Source organism: Biomphalaria glabrata, chromosome 16 (genome assembly GCF_947242115.1).
Source record: "Biomphalaria glabrata chromosome 16, xgBioGlab47.1, whole genome shotgun sequence".
Taxonomy (NCBI): Eukaryota; Metazoa; Mollusca; class Gastropoda; family Planorbidae; genus Biomphalaria; species Biomphalaria glabrata.
Window position 1 is genome coordinate 4494168 of NC_074726.1, and position 6658 is coordinate 4500825.

The window sequence follows — 6658 nt, forward strand, 5'->3', positions numbered from 1 at the left end:
GCCTTCCGTTCAGACCATATCTAATGCCCAGGCATTCATCTCATTTCTATCGCATGATCCATAGTCACTTCGTTTGAAAGACATAAAGATAGACACTAGAGCAGGTAAAGACCATAATACTGCTCTTTTAAAGAATAGTAAATTATACACAACAATTCCAGCAAGAACTATTTTTAGTTAAGTCCATCGTTACTTATGCACCGGAAATGACCTGATTGCTGTCAGATTTGCGATACCATAAATTTACTCCACGGAATGCGTCGTGTGTAAGCCTGATGTTTAATTATTAATTAAAGGGAAACTCCGATGGTTTTGACAATTTTTGATATACTATGTGTTTTGATTTACAGGTAATGAATATATTATTATTTTGTTTTTATTTGCAATAATAACTTAATAATTGATATTTTTCTGACGTTATTTTCCTGCGCATTCAAAACGGTCAGACTTTCACCGAGTTTCTATGTGACGGCACACATGCCTATTAATTTAATCTATTGACTTAGTGTATAACGGGAAACCATTACAGTAACGTTTACATTCTCGTAAAAGAAATAAATCTTCGTCTATGAAGTTAGATCTAGATCTTGTAAGCAAAGAAAAAAATGCGTGTTAAAGTAGATTTACATGATTGACTAATCACGGCAGTCGGTATTTTCTCGCCTGACCACTCAACACATAACAAACACTATCGCTTGGTTGTCTTGTCATGACCGACTACACGTAGTCTAGACTAGCCTGACACTGACCGGTCAGACCTGCGATCTTTTTACTTCTTGGGACAGGGAGGGGCTTAGACGAAAATGTTGCTTTTTTTCTCGAGTTGGTTGTCCTAATGCTTTTAAATCTATCTATCTATATACAACTGTACCATAGTTCTGGACTAGGCGTCATTAAGCCTAACAGCCTAACAGCTGGCTGCCTGGTCGTGCGGTTTGCGCGCTGGACTGTCGTTCGGATTTATCAACGGTCGAGGGTTCAAACCCTGCCCGCTCCCATCCCCCGTCGTCCTGCGGGAGGTTTGGACTAGGAAGTAAACTATCTTCAACTCTGAAGGAACATCCGAAACATGTAAAAACAAAACAAAACAAAAACAACAACTTCTATAAGAATGAAACGATACGATTGGTCAAATCTAGTTTCCCTTTCAGTATTGTTGAGGGAAGTGACGTATGCCTAACCTAAAAACAAAATATCAAAGAACGTTTTTTTCTTAGATGTCAAGAACTTACTGTCTTATTTATTAAATATAAATGTTTCTAAGCATTTAAATAAAAAAATGTAAAAATTTTTACTATTACAACTTTTTACTTAGAATTTAAATATGTAAATAACTCAAATTTGAAAAACCATCGGAGTTTCCCTTTAACATTTTTTTTTGTGATTTTGATGTTACTTTGTATTAAAATTGTATGAAAATTAGCAAGTAGTGTGTGAGTGAGTGTGGATTGAGTGAGTGAGTGAGTGTGGATGTTAGAGAGTGAAATTGAGAAGAGAAGAGGAGAAGTGATGAAGAGAGAGAGAGAGAGTGATAGTTAGAGAGAATAAGACAAAAGGAGAGAAAGAGAGGGATAGTTAGAGAGAATAAGTGAAAGGGAGAGAAAGAGAGTGAGAATGTGCAAATCCCAGGGATTATATGTTCAATAGTTTAGTTTGATTTGTATTTTTGTTAAATCGTGGTCATTACATATATTTACTCTGAAGGACATCACACAAAAGTTTCAATTCAATTCCTACCACTTCACAAGAACCTGCAACAAGACTTGTACAATAACATATCTAGTGAACGCAGAAGAGCTAAAACAAATCGATCAATGTAAACTCTTTCGCAAATGTTAATTCTAGCTTCCAGGATCTCTGAGGTTATTTTTCATTTCACAAGCCACTCTGAAGATGTTTCTTTCATCTCAAAGTAGGCGTGGCTATCTATAATTAGTACAGAGAACAAAATATTCCCTCAAAGCATTACTGGTCGTAAATATCAGGGGTGATCAGCATGTACATACACTGGTCAATTCCCCAAACTCCATAGTGATACGTAATAAAGAGTTAGGGGAGAGAACCACCGGAAGTACATTTGTTTTTGGAAATACAACATAGCTTGAATAGATAATTTGTAAAAACGTTATTTATAAAACAGAAAGATGTTTCTATAGCGTTTCACTCTGATACATTACCCGGTAAACCATGACAGTAAAACTAAACGAGGTAAACATATAATAATCTTATATTATTATTATACGTCTACATTGAGATTGACTTAGATCTGTTGTGGTTTTAATAAAAGAAAAAAAAACACATTAGCTGTTATACACTATAAATAGGAACATAATAACAATTAGAAAAAAAAAGATATAGATCTGACTACATAACGACAATCACCAAGCAATTGCTACTGAGATCCGATTTACTCATGCTTCTGATACAACTCCTTCGTGTTAATTCTCGATATCTTAGTTATTACAGAAATGTAGTTAGTTGTCCTTTGTTTTTAACCTTATTAGCATAAAAATGAACTATTTCCCTTCCAGGGGACCAATATACATCTCTGCCCTTCCCTTCCTCAACGACGGGGCAGAGAGAACTAAACATACATTTACAAACAGAAAAACAAAAACAACTAAAATACCCAGAAAAAAACACAAAGTTAAAGTCACATTTCTTATTTCTTATGCTAGGACAAATTCGCGCAAGTGCTTCTTCTTTCTTAGTATCTTAGAATAGGTTGCCAGAATCAGAGATGAAAATCAGCGACTTAACAAAGTTGAAGTGACTGATTACCATGCATGACTAGAATAACACGTCATCCTCTCTTTTGAGCCAACGTGTATAATCTATAAGGTAAGAAGATAAGTAGACACTGGTCTAAGGAAATACAAATGGACAAACCTGATCTTACATAGAATCCCCTTACTGTTAAGTTGAAAAACTTATCAAAGAGATTTTCATCTATGTAATTTGTAATCAAAACGACAGTACGGAGCTGATAAGAAACATTTAGGCCCTAACCTAGGTAGACCTATACACTAACTACAGACTACTATAACTATAACCAGTGCGTTTGAAAAATTACAATTCAAATTAAAGCCACTAAATATGGACATCTAATAATTAATTCCATATCTCCTTATCAAGGAACAGAAATTGGGCAAGGCGTATGCAGTAAATGCTACAATCGCATGACAAGGAAGAGATACGAAACTAAACTGCCAAATAGCTCTCCAGAAAGAATCCAACATTGCTTAGCCACTCACTACTCTCGAATCCCACAACGAAATGAACGAGAAGTTAGCATCACTTTTTTTTTCTTTATTGGTTTTAAAACAAAAAAAAAAACATATATGGGAGGTTTCCGTGAAGAGAAAAAAAGGGGGGGGGGCATCGCCCCGTATCACAGCCACCTCTTATTCTGTAAATGTGACTTTTAACTTTCAAACTAAAAAAAACAAATTACAGTGTTTAAACTAGGCGATCTAATAGAATAGGTAGCTCTCTATAATTAAAGTGATCGTTTCATTACTGCATGATAAGAATACCAAACACACACACACACACACACACACGCACGAAGTCGTACCAGTGTGAACGAAATCCTCCTAATGACGTAAATATATTTGTACTGACACATTTGTACTGCCGCCGCTACCCCCGAGGGAAAGTTTTACTTCACACCACGAGACGGGGGAGTGAGGAGAAAATGGAAGGCGAGAGTTTTGATGCATGTGGGGAGATAACTTGTGCTGTCCTTTGTTTGGTCAAACTGTCCGTGTTGGGGTCTTCTGGGAGTTTTTTTTTTTTTAAGAAGTCAGATGTAACATGAATTAGGGTTTGTATTTCTTAAGACTTTTGTTTGACAAAATATATATCTCTAGATGAACTCCAAAAAAAACCTTTAAAAAGAAATAACACAAATATGTAAATAACATTGGTCAATTGCTACAGTACTATATTCTTTTATAATTCTCTCTCCCTTTATCTGGTTTGTTTATAATTGAAGCACCTTGTCTCTCTTTTTCGTTTGAACTCTCTATTTTTTCTCTCTTTTTTTAACTTTACCTATACTTGATATATTTCTGGACAATAGTTATTATTTATTTAATCTCTCTTTGTAGCGGTCCCAGACAGGGAAATAGCCGCTATTAGTTTTGTGTGGAATGTCTGTCATTCTGTCCGTCCTTCCGTCCGTCCGTCCGTCCCTTTTAGATTTAGTAAACTTGAAAAGATTTTGAAAATCTGACATCATAATATTTTAGACCTTTCAGAATTCTGATGCTATGGCTACATTTTTTATTTTCTGAAAGCGAAAAATGTAATTTTAAAAATCAACTATGCGAGCTGTTTTTTTTTCCATAGAAATACACCATTTTTACAACTATTCACTATTAATAGTATCGTAAAGGGCAGAAATAGAAATAAATACGTTAAACAATAAAGCAGTAGACTATTTAGTAAGGAAAGTATCCAATATTTTCAACAAATTTATTCTATTTCAAATTTTAAGCAGAGATTTAATATGCCAATAACTCAAATTGGAAAAATTATTGTGAGTTTTCCTTTAACATGACCGAGATCTTCAATATCAAAAGTAGTGGTCACTAATCGAGTTGTGGTCCACTATTAGACAAACCTTTTCGAATGCACTTTGATAAATGATTTGCGCTACACGAACTCGGGTGTGTATTTTCAGTTCGTCTGTTCAGTCAGCTTAACATCTGCCAGGGCAATTTAGTTTGCAGACTTAGAAGTAAACACAAACAAGCGAGAACACAACTTAAGGTTTTAAGCCTGGTCTTCTTCTAGTCGAATCTGTGAACAGAAATAGAGCGACGTCTTTAAATAATATTTCAATAATAAATGTTTTACTACATTTTCGATGCTTCTCTGAAACTACATTTAATAATAGAATACCCAAAGTATTTAATACAAAGCAATGATAAAATCACTCTGTCTACCTGTTTGTCTGTCTGTTTGTCTGTCTATATGGTAAAAAGTTTGGATTTGTTTTTTCTCCCATATCCCACTATCTAGTTAAATTTAAACTTTTCACAATTTTTAATTGAACCTGGTAAGACATGAATCAATCAAAAAAGAAAAATTAAACAATGAATTAATTGTTGGGGATTAACTATTTTGTATGATTTTGAAATAAGGGGAATATATCCTACTTAATGATAGATGTGGATATATATATGTGGATTTAGCCCCCTTATTACGTTTTTATTTTTTTACGTGTTTTCTCCCACTTCCTATTCTCGGATCAAGTTGAGATTTTGCACAATTATTCAAAGTCGATAACATAACACGAATCAATCCAAAAATTAACCATAAGTTAATAATTTAGTACTAATTAACTAATTCTGTTGTTTTTTTTTTTCAAATAAATGGCAGTAATCCCCATTGATAAGCTGTGTTTTTGAAAAGTATTTTTCTTTTCTATTGCTTGTTAAATCTACTTAATTCGTAGTTTGTCCGGGTGTTAATGCAGTCAGTGATGAAAAACAACACAGAAATTTGACCTCTTGACCATTCTGGGAAGTAAAGTTGGTAAAGACAGTAATAAGAGGACGATATAGGACATCGCATCAATAAAGCGATGGTTTGCCTTCAAGCACTCAGCCACTCCGAAACACTGTCTTTACAGAAGAATCTATTAACCCTTAAGACGCGTGTGGTAGTTTAGCCTCTAAACACTAGAATTGTAATTTTATTTTGTATGCACTCTTGTAAAAAAAACTATTAAAAATACTCAGTATTTTAAGGGTTAACATCAACTCTAGGTCAGTTCTATTATATGATTTGTTGACACGAATAATCACAATAACAAGAAATACTTTTAAAATACTTGTAGAAAAATGCTTACATTATGTATAATTCTAGTTAGTTTGACTCTGTCATGTGATGAAATTAATATTAGATCTAGACCAGTGATGCTCAGCCTAAACCGACCTGCGGGCTATTTTAATTTCCGAAACTAGTGTCGCGGGCCACATGACCGAAAAGTTTCAAAAACGAAATGAAATTGACCTGAAACAATTTGATTAGAAGCTTGAGGATCAAGTACTTACATTAATTAATAGGATATCTAAATGTTATCAGTTCTACTACAGTTCACCTGTATTTTCTTCGCTTTTTCCACTTCCTAAATGTACCATTGTTAAAGGTCACGGTACCAATCCATCAGAGATAAAGTCAGGACCCAAACGTAGATAAGATACTTTTTTAAACCTTTTTTGTTTTTGGAAAGTGGGAAGGGATTTTCTACACTTTGTGCCGACGGATAGATCCACGTCGCGGGCCGGATGTGGCCCGCGGGACGTATTTTGGGCATCAATGATCTAGACTAACAATAATAAATCTGTGCGAAATATTTGTACTATTTTATGCTTTTGGTTTAAGTAAGATAACAATTTTTAATGTCGAGATACAGAGTTAAGGTAGAACTTATTTAATTTTGTAATTTGTTCTGGTTTTTCTTTTTTTTTTTTTTTGATTTTGTAGATTTTGTAGAAAAATTCAAGCCTCCATATAATATGCACATACATTTCAACCATTCAATGTAGATCCAAAACCTTTGAAATAAAGAGTTATTTTGGTGCATACGTTTCAAATATATGTATCACAATCATACCTTCAAAAGACACAGAAAAATAAAATTCCA

General features: G+C 34.0%; 1 protein-coding gene across 1 annotated transcript in view; it reads right to left on the minus strand.

Moving 5' to 3' along the window:
• Positions 1-3285, minus strand: part of LOC106079601 (uncharacterized) — a 46167-nt gene extending 42882 nt beyond the window's left edge. The window contains exon 1 of the mRNA XM_056013377.1: positions 2890-3285. The gene's annotated coding sequence lies outside the window, so the exon portion shown is untranslated. The remainder of the gene's footprint in view (positions 1-2889) is intronic.
• Positions 3286-6658: the final 3373 nt, after the last annotated feature.